The 15,083-nt window shown below is 38.8% G+C and overlaps 1 long non-coding RNA gene across 1 annotated transcript in view; it reads right to left on the reverse strand.

Annotated features, from left to right (window-relative positions):
- Positions 1-3,614: 3,614 nt before the first annotated feature.
- The window catches only part of LOC309810079, a 70,174-nt gene continuing 58,705 nt past the window's right edge, over positions 3,615-15,083 (reverse strand). The window contains exon 3 of the long non-coding RNA XR_014294936.1: positions 3,615-4,988. This is a non-coding gene — a long non-coding RNA (uncharacterized lncRNA). The remainder of the gene's footprint in view (positions 4,989-15,083) is intronic.

Here is a 15,083-nt window from a genome sequence, read left to right on the forward strand (position 1 = left end):
CTGGTTCCTCTTTTAAAATAGAGATTATAAGATGTTATGATCACAATTACATAAGTTATGATCACCTATCTCCTAGGGTTGGTGTAAGTATTAAAAGTAACTTTGTTAATGTTATTAGGTGCAAAAGCTCCAGTGTAAAGATATAGAAGTATTGTATAAGAACAATGACATAAAAACTCTATATTGTTAACTTTGAAATGAAAATATTAATATGAACTCAGGGCCTAGAAGCAATGACTATCCTTGGCACTCAGATTTTGATCTCTAAATACCACTTTTCCACTAAAAGGTACCAGGGCTCCTTGGAGAAATAGCTGATGTCAGTCGGGTCAAGAGCTGAGAAATAATAGGAGCACTTAGAACATCATGTGACAGAAAGTCAGGAGGTATTAAAAAACGAGGTCCTTTGAAAAGAACACAGAAGCTATCTTGAAGGAATGCCCACTGGCCAAAGTTAGAACAATTTGAGCGTCAAAATTAATAACCGCAATTTATTTAAAATGTCAAACATAAAATTCATTTCCACTAAAGTGTAAAGCAAATCTTAAAAAACAACAGTTTTAAAAAACTTCCTTTGCCATACTACTGGCAGTGACTATTACACCAACTTTTTACTCTGAAAAGTGGTAATTTAAGAAAATTACCATTTACCCTGCTTTTCTAGTTGCAGCTGTATTTCAGGGTAATCAAATGGCCCCAGTTGATGAGGAAACAGTTCTCTTTACAAAAACATGCCACCTAAATAATGTAAAATGAAGGATAGAATTAGAAATTCACCATTTTGCAGTCCCTAGTGGAATAATTGATTCATGCCAGGATCATCAATGAGACCAATTGGTGAAAGTGAGATAGGGAACAGGATATTCACATAGAGCCAGGAATTATGTGCCAGTCATCAGGGAAATCCATAATGACAATGGTGAAATCTGGCCTGTTCCCACCTTAACCTAGATGATCTTATCATCAGTAAAATGGATCAACCTGACATTATGTGTCTCCTGATGTGATACAGTATGAAGCGCCAGCATCATTTGAGAAGTGTTGTTTCCAAAAATCTTTAACCTCAGGATAATCAAGCAGGAACTACAAGGATAGAAGTAGACAATCAGAAAAATCCAGAACAAATGGTGAAACGTCCTGCAGAACAAATGGCTCAATTTCTTAAATTAACTCAGTGCCATAAAAAAAGAAAGAAAGAAAGAAAGAAGAGAAATAAAGCAGTACTGAGGGAGGGCTGTTTTAGATTAAAAGAAACCTAAGAAACGTCATAACCAAATACAATGGCTTGTCCTCGGTTCTGATTTAATAAACCAGATATAAAAGATATTTTGTGAGCAATTGGAGAATCTGAATACAGACTAAAACATTAGATGATATTAGACAGTTGTTTTTTTATTAGGTATGATAACGGCATTGTGCTTATGTAGAAGAATATCTCTTTTTAGATACACATATTGGTGTATTTGGGGTAAAATGTTTGCTATCTATACTTTAAAATAATTCAGAAAAATTAAAATATGGAAAGTGTTAAATGTTAAATTGAGTGCATATATGGATGCTTGTTTTATTATTCTTTTCTATATATTTGAATATTTTCATGTTAAAAATTCAAAACAGATAAATGGTGATATAGGTAAAGCACTTGACATAGTGAGCATTCAATAATAAATTTGTTGTTATATAATCTGCAAATAGGAAGGTTCATACCTTCTCCTGCCCCCCAAACATTAAGGCAGAACTTGACATACGTATTTGGTCATTTCAGTAAGAAAGTTGCCTTCCTTGACAAGATAGCCCTCTATTGCACCATGAATTCCCAAGGTCTCTGCTTCAGAGCACTACCATTTAAAACATGCTTCTGTGTTTTAAAGTGCTTTCAACATTTAAAATGTATTTATTATTTAATTAATTATTTTTAAGGTATTTTCCTTCTTTTCTCTTCCTACACTTCTCACTAATTGCTTAATTTTATGGTGACTGATTTTTCTCAACACTATTCTGTGAAAATTTTCTGAAGTTAAACATTGATGTTTCCTCAGACACGGAAAATCTTTTCTTACCCCAGTGAAGCATTTTATTTAGCTTCCCCATGTTGGTTGCCATGTACTGACCCCTGTGAGCCAACAAGAGTCAGTAGGTAACCAGGGGTTTTGTCTTTTCAAATTTAACCAAAATAGATAACCAACAAGGAGCCACTGTATAGTACAAAGAACTATACTCAATATTTTGTAATAACCTATAAGGGAAAAGAATCTGAAAAAGAATAGATATATATGTATGTATAACTGAATCACTTTGCTGAACACCTGAAACTAACACAACATTGTAAATCAACTATACTTCAATAAATATTTTTTTAATTTTAAAATTAAGAAAAGTTTTTTAACTTTTTTAAGAAAGCAAAGCACACTTAGAAAAAAAAGAACAAATTTAACCAAAGCCTGGTTAATATTAGTTAACATTCACTGAGTGCTTTTAAATGCCAGTCTAAACTCTTACATATATTAGTTCATTTAATCCTGAAAGTGGCCCTATGCAGAAATTACTAATATATCCTCATTTTACAGTTGAGGAAACAGGTGTGCAGTAGGTCAACTAACTTGCCCCAGGCTGTAGTTAGCGATGACTGAAGCAGAGATTAAGCAATCTGATTCTAGAGTCATCACTGTGTGTTGCTTCCCAAATTTCTCATATTGTAAAGCCCTCGTGGTCTAGATATAACTGGTTATTAATAGCTTGCTTTCAAGTACAATCTCTGTCATATCTATAAGGACACTATGAAATAACAGTACTAGCATTCAATTACTTGATAATAAAGGTAATGAGGTCAGATTTCTTCTAAATGCCATCTTTTAATCCAGTGGACTTAAAGTTTTTGGTTGTATCATTAAAATTTTTGAGCACATATTCTCTCTATATAATAATATATATAAAACTATATATATGATATAATATCCACAAAATAGAAATTTAAAAAATAACTATTTAACTGTCATATCAATACAAAACGTACAAGTGGGCCAAAGTTAAGTATAAATAATAGTGGATAAAAATCCATATTTCAAATAGTCCTCCTATAAATTTCCATTTTCTAGCTAACCTTGTCAAATCTTATTAGATCATCATTATTTTTATATCATTAGGTAGGTGATGAAGAGTTTGTCCCAGAAGTCAGAAATGTCAGCTCTGTCCCTTTCTTTTTTCTTTTCTTGTGCTTGCAATTTTAGTAAGAGCTTCAGTCCAGTTCTTGGCAGAAATCTTCTTTGTGAGAATTAGTTAGTTCTCTGGAAATCCACTTAACCAAGCAAATTACAGTAAATCACGAGCACAGAAAGTGAATGAAGGAGGGCTAGTGTCACTGTCAATCGCTCCTTAGGAAGGTACTCCCACCCCTCCCCCAGGGTACCTCATATCTCTTAAGAGACAGATGGTGACTATCTGAAGGACTGTGGGTTCTAGTGTTAAAGGAAAATTCTTATATTAGTATAGATTTACTAAATATAGTAAAGGTAAAGCATAGTAAAAAATTCTAGGGAATTCCCTGGCAGCCCAGTGGTTAGGACTCTGTGCTTTCACTGCTGAGGGCCTGGGTTCAATCCCTGGTAGGGGAACAAAGATCCCGCAAGCTGCAAGGCACGGCCACAGAATAAATAAATAAATGAATAAAAATTCTAATATTTCAGATTAAAAATAAAAATAGAATTTTAATCGTTTTCACACCTCAGTGGACCAACTCACTCATCCACTTTGAATACCATTGTTGCCATCAATATCAGCGCTATCGTTTTTAAAAGAACACTTTGAGGCAAAACATTTGCACATCATGGCAAGTTTGAAGAGGTGTATGGTGAGAAGGCAGTGTGTCTGCTGAGGAAGGGCAGCTGGCTGCTTAGGCAAGGCCATTTGGGGCAGTAGAACTTCAGTGGGACAGAAAGGGACTGGGTGACATGAATCTATCTCTTAGCTCCGTGGGCTGAGAAATTTAATCTTGGCTCTGGGAGAAGATTCGCACAACCAGACTCATGAGAGATGGATGTACACATCAGAAAGCCAATTTTTTGGTATAAGATGAGAATTGTAGCAGATAAACCAGATACCTGTGTTCATTGATCAATGCATTTTCTTCCATGAGGAAAATAAAAGCCAAATGAGAAGGCTTCGGGTGTGAGTTTAGCATGTCTGAGGGACATCAAGGCGGTCAGCTGGTTAGAGTGGAAGGAAAAAGAGAAGGAGTGGTAAGAGATGAGGTGGAGAAGTAGGCAAGGGCCAGCTCGTGTAACACCTTGAAGACCATGATATGGAGTCTGGATTTTATTCTAAGAAATCAAACGCTATTGGGGTGTTTTAGGCAGGCATATGATGTGACTTACTTTTTAATAGGATAATTCTGGATGCTGAGTGGAGAATCAATCCCAAAGGGATAAAAATGATAGTTAAGAGACTAAGAAGCTATTCCAGAAGTTTTGACAAGATGGTGGCTTTGGACTAGGGTGGTGAGAGTGAAGGTAGAAAGGACTGATACGGGTGCTTTTTTATGGCAGAGAAGACCGGACTGCTGAGGGATTGAAGGTGTGATTCCATGCCCACCAAACAACTTTCCAATTGTAATTTGTCTTTTGAGTAGATTTTCCTTCCAGAGAAGGAAGCACTGATCTGGGATCTGGTCTTCCTGCTCATTGTAGTTTTCTTCCCTGAGAATTTGAACTTGAGTCTGAAAGGGTTAGATTACTCTGTGGGTGCCAAGACTGTAGCTTGTAATACTCTGAGCTGGTCTCAGCCACGTTTACAACAGAAGGAATAAGAAGAGGAGGAAGGTGATCTGAGTGACAGAGAAGAGAGCAGACCACAGCCTAAGGGGCAAAGGGAGATAGAAAAATCTGAGTCCTGAGTTCTTTCCAGTGCCTGGATCCAGCCTTACCAAGATCCAGTTGAGTTTCTCACTTCAGTTTTCACAAGGCAATCTCATCCACCGTGTACTCCAAACCACTCTGGTAATGAAATTAAAATTCTTATTAAATGCATATAGTTTATGGGAAAAGCAGCATATTTAATTCCACAACAATATTTTAGAGTGTATCTTGAAGACTTCTAGTTCCTTTGGGAGCTAAAGTATTTTGCTCTGCCTGTATTATTTTAAATAAATATATATTACTGACCTAAAGTATAGAGAAATCATTATTTTTTTTAAACAGGAGAAAATCAAACAAAAGTTTAATAACATGAATACATGGAAGAGACCCAGGAAAACTAAGAAACTTCAAGAAATTACTATTAATTATATGTGGTCCCAGGTTACACTGGCAGTATGAAATAAGTATGAACCTCCAACAACTACAAGGATGTGGAATAAGCAGTTACTGGAAAGAATTCTATTCATTGCCTAAAACCTAAAATGAGTTACCTCTGACTGATCTCTGCTCTCCTTTTAAACCTATACCCAATCAGTCAGTAGATCTGTTACTATTCCCTTCGTTTCTGCCTTCCTCTGCATTCCCATGCTCCTCATCCTCGCCCTGGTGTCATCATCACACATCTGGACCCCTGCAACAGTTTCCTGGACTCTTCTTTTCTGTGGAGATGGGTTAAGGGTGCGAATCACATGAAGACAGCACAGACATGGGTTTGGGGAGTGGTGAGTAGTTCAATTTCAATAGAGCAATGGATTTATACCAGGAAATGGGAGACAAGTCTGGAAGGAGATTAGCATAGTTGATGGGAGGTCCTTGAATTTTCACTCAGAAGTTCATACTATTTGGTGGTCAAAGGGGAGACTTTTTTTTACTTTTGAGCCCTCTCCTGCACCTTTGGAAACTCCTTCTTGTGGCTGTATGTAGGATGACCTGGGAGGGGGTAGGATGGGGAGATGGCTGAGTGCTGGATGTAAGTTCACTGCAGTAGGCAAGGTCATGAAAGCCTGAACTGGGGCAGTAATTATGGAGGGGAAATGAAGGGATGCAAGCGGGTAAAGACATAGTCTTTTAATTTTTTTTTTTTTTTGGATTTTTTATTGTATCACTCCTTTGAGTAGAAACCTTCAGAGGCTGCCTGCTATTTATCACTTTATCAAGTTCAAGCCCTTGTGCAAGCCTTTATTATCTGATTCCATTCTGTCTGGCTGGTCTGATTTCTCAGGTGATAGTAAACCCACTGGAGGTGGGGACCACACTTCGTATTTCTGTATACCTACAATGCTTACTACAGCAGAGATGAATAGTAAATACTTGCTGACTAATTGAACCAGAGTCAAAATCTCCCCTACCCTTTGCACAGGCTCCCAAATCTTTTTTTCTCTTTGATTTTTTCCAGCTTTCCTTGATTTACTGAAAGGCACTTCAGCTCTGAGTTATTTAAAAATTTATACTAATGCTCTAACATATGGGATCCTGTGTAAATTTTATTAGCCATAGTAGTATTTATGTCTTCTCCCAGCTTATGGTCTGGCATATGACAGGGAAACATGTCAGAATACGTTAAACCCAATATGTTGTTTGTTTGTTTTTTACTTTTTGGCTGCACCTAGCAGCATGTGGGATCTTAGTTCCCTGACCAGGGATCGAACTCTCACCCCTTGCAGTGGAAGCTCAGAGTCCTAACTGCTGGACTGCTAGGGAAGTCCCCAAAATGCTTTTTTTTGGGAAAAAAAGAATAGTAAAACTCCAGGAGGCAGTAATTTGATAGATTTGATTGATAGACTTGGTAGTTAATCTGTATTCTTGATTTGAGATTAACCCTGAAAATTAGTTCCAATAAAGTTTACTATTTAGTGCTTGGGTAAATGGTCTCTTTTGATATCTATCTCTATGTCTATTTATATCTATAACAATACACTTTGGAAAGGCATCCACCAAACTGTTAACGGTGTGGGAAGGGAAATGGCATTGGGAGGGGAGCAAGTTGAACAAAAAGCTTTCATCTTTTCATTCTGTATTCTTTTACTTTTTTTTGCATGTTTGAGCATGTATTCTTATATTTCTTTTATTATTTAAAAATACATATATTATTAATATTATTAAATTCACATCTTATGTAATTTTAGGTCAATATCTAGAGATCTCATGTCACAAGGATAAAAAGAGGGTAATGACTAAATAAATTGCCTAAAGAGAAAATTGATGCAGCAAATACATTTCCAAGTTGGCCTACCTCTCAACACATCAATCAGATAATTAGGCCAGATCAACTCAACCTTGCTCTATGGAAGGATATGATCTCATTCTGCAGGCCCCAAAGCTGTAGAATCTTACGATGCCTATCTGGATGTTCCCTCTTTGCTCTTTGAGATGTCAGTGGATACAAGAACAAGAATATTTCCCTAATCTGGCATTGAAGAAGGTCTCACATATGTTCTAGGATAATGATCTGTTAGATCCTACTGCCAACCTTAAATCAGTTACAGAAGGTCCTGGAAATATACAGCAATTCAGCTATCTCCATGTTATTTACCACAGGTATATTAGATCCAGAGGAACCATTCTCAAGATTTACTACTGTTAATGTTAAAGTCTGACAAACTGCATCATAATATATTCATTTTCTCAGCTTATATGTCCATGTTATTTCTAACACTTTAAATTCAGCTGAAATTAAAATGTAAAAAAAATTTGCTGCATGTTTTTACTGTTAATAACAGGAGTAATCTAAGTAATAACATTTTATTTTTTATTTATTTTATTTTTTTTTCGGTACGTGGGCCTCTCACTGTTGTGGCTTCTCCCGTTGCGGAGCACAGGCAGGCTCCGGACGCGCAGGCTCAGCGGCCATGGCTCACAGGCCCAGCCGCTCCCCGGCATGTGGGATCTTCCCGGACCGGGGCACGAACCCGTGTCCCCTGCGTCGGCAGGTGGACTCTCAACCACTGCGCCACCAGGGAAGCCCAGTAATAACATTTTAGAATGTAGATTTACTTAAATGAAAATCCCAATATTTCCCTTAGTGATAGACCTCATTCTTTTCTTCCTAGAAAGAAATTTAAACTCAGAAAACTCCTAATACCATGCACAGTAATTAGATGAGAGCCCAGTTTTTCTTAATGTCCCCATAAGGAGACTGACTTTGGATTGAGGCCTAGGTTAAGCATTTGGAAACATTTTTGGAAAGTGAGAACTATGCTTGGGTTCTCTGCTCCATTAATGTTCTTGGATTTCACGTTTTCAGTCTATTCAACAATATTTAATTGATAATTAACTCTTCTCAGAGACATATATGCAAGTGAAGCTGGTTTACCTGACTATAATACAACTCTGGATATTTCAAAATCTTTCCAGAAGAGCTGATCTAGTGCTGGTGTCAACCTTTTTTCTTCTTTATCATTTCTGCTTTCACATGGGTACCACACATTCCAATAATAGAGCTACCAAAAGGCATCTCTACTTATTGTCTTTGTTAAACGCTTATTGGCTGAGAAGACAACAGACACTCTATACAGCTGAGTAACACAAACTCAAATGGCTCACTGGAAATGAACAGTATTCATGGGAGAAATAGGTATGTTTTGTGTATAGAGAAGAAACTTGCTTCAGTAAGTCATTCTCTAAGCTTCCTGTGGGTAGTGCATTTTATATGCATGTTTTCCCAATGCATAAAAACTGTCTCAAGCTAGCTAAATCATATGAACTGTTTGATTTGCCCTATGGTGCCACAAAATTGCAGTAGCAAAATTTTATTTCCATGACCCAACAATTCCACTCCAGGGTACATACCCAAATGAATTGAAAACAGATATTCAAATACATGAACGTTCATAGCAGTACTATTCACAATAGTCAAAAGGTGGAAACAACCCAAAGTCCATCAAGGGATAAATGGATAAACACATGGTGATACATCCATACAGTAGGAAATCATTCAGGCACTACCAAATGTAAAACAGATAGCTAGTGGGAAGCAGCAGCATAGCACAGGGAGATCATGTCAGTGCTTTGCGACCACCTAGAGGGGTGGGGTAGGGAGGGTGGGAGGGAGGCTCAAGAGGGAAGGGACATGGGGATATATATATGCATATGGCTGATTCGCTGTTTTGTGCAACAGGAACTAACACAGTATTGTGAAGCAATTATACTACAATAAAGATGTATTTTAAAAAAGGAATGATGTAGATGCTACATCCACATGCTACAATGTGGGTAAATCTTAAAAAATATTATGGTAATTGAAAGAAGCCAGATACAAAAGGTCACGTATTGTATGATTCCATTTATATGAAATAGGTAAGTCCATAGAAACAGAAAGGTGATTGGTGGTTACCAGGGCTGCGGGGAGAGGGGAATGGGGAGTAACTTAATGGGTATGAGGTTTTATTTTGGAACTGTCTTGTAACTACAAAGAGGTGGTTGCACAACATTGTGAATGCACTGGATATTACATGCCACTGAAATGTTCATTTCGAATGGTTAATTATTATTATTATTATTTTTTTTTTGCAGTGCACGGGCCTCTCACTCTTGTGGCCTCTCCCGTTGCGGAGCACAGGCTCCGGACGCGCAGCCTCAGCGGCCATGGCTCACGGGCCCAGCCACTTCGCGGCATGTGGGATACTCCCGGACTGGGGCAGGAACCCGCGTCCTCTGCATCGGCAGGCGGACTCTCAACCACTGCGCCACCAGGGAAGCCCCTTGAATGGTTAATTTTATGTGATGTGAATTTCACCTCAATATAAAATATAGAAAAATTAAAACTTTATTTCCAAGGGTTTCTAATTAGTGGTTGTGAGAGGTAACAGCAGAATATTGGTAGGTAACTTGGACATCAAATTCCTTTGATTTGAAGTAGGGGTGAAGAGGTTAAAGGATTTGACATGTCTCCCTAACAGGTCACTCCCATTCCCATATGCACTGCACTCAAGGAATGCAAGGCCCTTACTATTTTGAAAGGTATGGTGCCAGAACCCTTGCCCCTAGTAGGTAGTCAGTGGATGCTGTGGGAAGGGAAAGTCAGTCATTACTAATATGCTGCCCCTTCCTTGGAGTATCCTTCTTAGCGTGTCCACTGCTCTATTAACAATGTGGAGTGCTCGAGAATAACAAGTATACTTGAACAGCAATATTTCCCAAAGTATGCTCTGTGGGACATCAACCCCATCAGATGGTCTTGCATTCAAAAACAGCTTCTGGTGAGAGTAGCATCGACATATATACACTACGGAATGTAAAATAGCTGGCTGGTGGGAAGCAGCAGCAGAGCACAGGGAGATAGGCTCAGTGCTTTGCCATGACCTAGAGGGGTGGGAGAGGAAGGATGGGAGGGAGGCTCAAGAGGGAGGGGATATGGGGACATGTGTATGCGTATGGCTGATTCACTTTGTTGTGCAACAGAAACTAACACAGTATTGTGAAGCAATTATACTCCAATACAGATTTAAAAAAAAAAAAAACAGCTTCTGTGGTCAAATGAGCTGGAAACCACTGTATTCTATATTTCCTCCTGGAGATCCATGATGTCTGCTACCACACAAAGTAATCTGAGGGATGCCTGTAGTAAAGAAACCTTGTGAGCTCTGTTTACTCCTGACTTTCCCAAACCTTCTCTATCACAGAACCCCTTTGAAGTGGAGAGCATGGTACTGAGAGTGTGGGAAATGCTGCTCTGTGTTAATAATAGTCTGGCCTTGATTTGTTTAGGATGATTGTTCAGTTCTTGAAAAATCATATTAAATAAAATCCTAAATTATCCAGAAAATTGAAGACAAGCCATGGTATGTCAGCTAGAAAGGGAAGATTCTAAATCTTTGTACTGCTCTGGTTTCCCACTGCCGGGCTCAGCAGGTGATAACCCTTTCTCATGGGACTGACTCAGCGAAGCGTTGCATGGCTTTGCTGGTTAAACACCTGAGAATCAGTCTGAAACCGCAGTTATGTATAAAAATACTCATCAACCATCAACCTCTATTAAATGCAGTAATGGTTGCAAGCTGCTGAAAATAAGAATTTGATGGCAAGGCTGAGTGCAAACGTGATAGAATCCAAAATTCTCAATTAAACTGGAAAAAGATTTGACTCCTTGGCTCTTTCTATTTCCCATCCTTCTTACTTTGTTCCTTGTTCATTCCTTTAAGATTGTCAAAGCAGTTCACAGGCTTAATAGAACAGGTTAGACCACTTCATGGAAATTATCTAATCAGCATTGGTAACAGTGGCAGGTGTTGTTAGGCCAGTAGCTTCTTGAGACAAAATGCTTGAGCTTAGTCATTAAAACATTTTACGAAGTGTCAGTATTGATTCATGTTTTCTGCTGCAAATAAGATTTCTTTCTAAATTCCAATTTGGAGGAATCTGTGGGCTTAGCAAGTTCTACTCCCTGGTGTAATGTGATTTTCCATGCTGTCAAGTAATTAAAATTTTTCTCTATATATAATCACTAATGAATTGATGATGACCAATTTGGTTTTTATATTTGGCAGTTCCAAGTCCTTCTGCCAGTCTGGTGTACAATATCTGATGGGCTCCTAAGCTACTCCAAAGTGAGCAAATAACAGTAAACACTGGTCTGGCAAAGAACAAGGCGTGTTTTCTGGGTTCTCAGCCAAGTGTCAGAGAGGAAGGTTTAGCGGTAATAGACCATTTTTAGGAAGACTATCTTCCATCTGTCTTAGAAATTACAATAAACTAAAATATTTCTGAGGAAGAAACTTAAAATACATCTTTTTTTCCTTGAATTCATTTCAACCACTCTGTCAAAAATAATCTCTTCTGTATAATTGTTTTGCATCTAACTTTGCCAACCGATCATTGCCTAGGGAACAAAAGCAAAAATAAACTCAAAAGATTGAAACCCAGCAAAATATTGATTAATATGTATATTAGCAAATTAGGATTAGATTGGAGTGAAAAGAATCCTGCTAAATATAAGACCTGTGAATTTGGGGCTGCACGCAAAGACTTTTCCTACATTCCTTTCCTGGAAAAACTCTTATTTGTTCTTCAAGATCAAACAAATGTTACTTCCTTTATCAAACCATCCCTAACTTCCAGGTAGATACAGTCCTCTATATTTATAATACTGGAATTATTCCTTTACTATTGCACTAAAACCATTGTAATTACTTGTTAACATGCTTCCCTCCCCCTACTAGACTAGGATGCCCATAGAGGGCAGGAATTATCATTCATTCAACACAAATTTATTGAGTGATACTCAATAAATATGATCTATGTGCCAGCAGGCCATTTTGCTACTCCTCAAGAACATAGTATTCATTTTTTATTCCCAACACTTAGTACATGCCGGTCCCATTACTGAGTAGGCACTCAATAATGAGTTGCTAAATAATTGAATAGCTGAGTGAAAGGATGAATGAATGAATTGAATCAATTGTGTAATGTAGAAAAGGTACCAGTTTTGCAGTACAGTTTAAGTTTCCCAATTTGCAAACAGAATCAGTACAAAGCGAAGTTAAGCTCCCAAGAAGAGCAGGAACTGCCACTCTGTAAGGAGACGCAGTGATTCAATTCCTGGTGGGCCTTTAGGGTTTAAAGAGACCAAGGCTATAAGGTAGTATAACTGGGAGAGGGCAGCCTTAACGTGGCCTCTTCTATGTGCTGGAGCTCCACCTTGTTCTGTGATAAAGATTGATAGCTGGCTCAATCAGGAGAATTCCCAGGGCTCCCTTGCTAATAACCAGAGAGGAGGGGTGGAGGGAAAATGGACCAAGGATGAAAGAATAATACAAATGAGATATTAAAAGACTGTAGGGCTTTACCTTTACTGCAATATGCTTGTAGCAGAATCCATAAGGCCTGTCGATTTTTCTCTTATAATATTTCCCTCTGATATTCTATCCATATTCATAAATAATATGCTAGGCTCTATATAGCTCTGGCTAATCATGCTTGACAGCAGGGAGTACTTTCCCAAGATGAGCCTGAGCCATCCTCAGTCCTGAACTCACTCATCAGCAGTTTGCCCACACAGGCAGTCTCTGGGGCTGGCTCAGGCTGCAATGCCTCTGAATTTCACACTTGAGATGAAGGCTCAGTGCATGGGGGCTGATCTAGTTCCAATATCAAGTGTGATTTCTGTGGTTGCATTTGGCATAAGGGAAGAGAGGCACGAAAGGGAACCATGAATCTTACTTGTGTTCCTAGTAGATTCCCTTGCCTATTTTCTGCCTGTCTCTTCTGCCAGTCTTATCAGGCTACCTCATGGTCAGCAAATAACATGTCCTGTATTTTAATCTTAAGAGAAAATAGAGACCATCAGGCACCTACCTTTTCTCCTTTCCATATCATGCCTGTCCTCACCTATCATTCTCCACTTTCTTTCTGTCTCAGAGAAAGAGGGAGTGTTCGTTTTCTATTGCTGTGTAACAAATCATCCTTAGATTTAGTAGCTTAAAAGTACGCTTATTATCTCAGAGGTCCCATGAGTCAGGAATTTTGAAGTAGCTTAATTGGGAAAGCCTGGCTCAGGGTCCTTCATGAGGTTGCAGTTAAGATGTCAGCTCAGGCTACACTCATGTGAAAGCTTAACTGGGGCTAGAAGACCACCTTCCAAGATGGATCACTCACCTGGCTGTTGGCAGAAGGCCTGAATCCCTTACCACATGGGCCTCTCCACTGAAATGCTTGCATGTTCTCATGAGATATCAGCTGGCTTCCCCCAGATTGAGTAATCCAAAGAACAAGTATGGAGGTCACAACACCTTTTATAACTTACTCTCAAAGTTGCATACTGTCACTCCCACCACATTCTATTAGTTAGAGGTGATTCACCAAGTACTACCTACACTCAAGGGGAGGGTAATTAGGGTCCATTTTTTGAAGGAAAGGGGATCAAAGAATTTATGGACATCTTTTAGTACCACCACATAGGGATCCCTCCTCCCTTTCAGGGCTAATTCCTCCACCTATGAACTTGATTCCATCCTTTCCCACCTGCATTTGGCTAATCAATTATGTTATTTCTTAATCTCTTTATAGTAGATCTCATTTATTGAGCATTTAATACATCCTGGCCACTGTGCCAAACACTTCATTAAGTGGATAATCTCACTTAATACATACAACAACTTCATGAAGTAGGGGAATGATTACCCTGCTGTTATAAATGAGTAGACCAAGGCTCAGAAGGTCTAATTGAAATGTCCAGTGTCAGATAATAGTAAGTAGGAAAGTGACTACTTAAACCCAGCCCCGACTGACTCCATAGCTGTACCCCCTCCACTAATCTACTCTATCCTGCCCAACATGGACCTCTGATCTCTACCTCTCCATCAGCTGCTTCTTAGCTGTCAAAGAGGCTCAGTTCTTCTTCATACAAAAATTACCTTCCTTTGTGTCCTGCCTCATTCAAGCTTCATCACATCTTCCCATTTGTAAAGTAGTGGTCAGCAAAGAGTTCCTACTTCCACACTCCCATTTGCTCCAACTCACAGCGATCCAGTTCTGCACTTACCAACTTAGTGAAATGGATTAACCAATGACTCCCTAGTTTCCAAATCCAATGCCTCCTCTTCAGCCCACATTCTGCTGTGTTTCATCAATGCTAAGATGCTCAATTTTCAACATTTCTGAAATAGAGATGTCTTAAAAGCAATGGCACTTCGTATGTGATCAAATAAATTGCTTTGCTCCTCTTTAATTTCATGGCATGGCTCAGTCCATCTTCTTTGCCTGCGCCTCTTCTTCAGACATCCCTCAGATGGTGGCATAGTTAATTTGTTGGTGTAGGAGAGCAAAATTTGCCACCCCAAAGTATCTCTTTGGCATGTGGATTATTTCGAGATGAAAACAATCAAGGCCCAAAAGACTCATGAAGAACCTTTGGCCGGTCCCCTAACTGCCTAAAGAGGACCTGTTCCAGGAAAGGAACTATCACCATAGATAACTATAGTGTGAACTAGGTGTATAGACAGGGAGGAAGTTAGCAAAGTCTGTTTGTTAGAATTTCTCTCTGTGGCCCAGCACACATTTGTTTACCAAACACTTGCTTTTCCGTCTTCACATAAATTGCCTTCTTCTCCTTTGAGGTCCGAAACAACAACCCCCAACATCCTCTTTGGTCTTTAGCTAAAAGTGGTATTTAAGGTGAGGGTTTCAGTCATTTTTGAGAGTTATTCAGTTTTCCTGGGCTCTCCCATGTATACATGT

The sequence above is a fragment of the Mesoplodon mirus genome (assembly GCF_964341445.2).
Source record: "Mesoplodon mirus genome assembly, chromosome: 9".
Lineage (NCBI taxonomy): Eukaryota > Metazoa > Chordata > Mammalia > Artiodactyla > Ziphiidae > Mesoplodon > Mesoplodon mirus.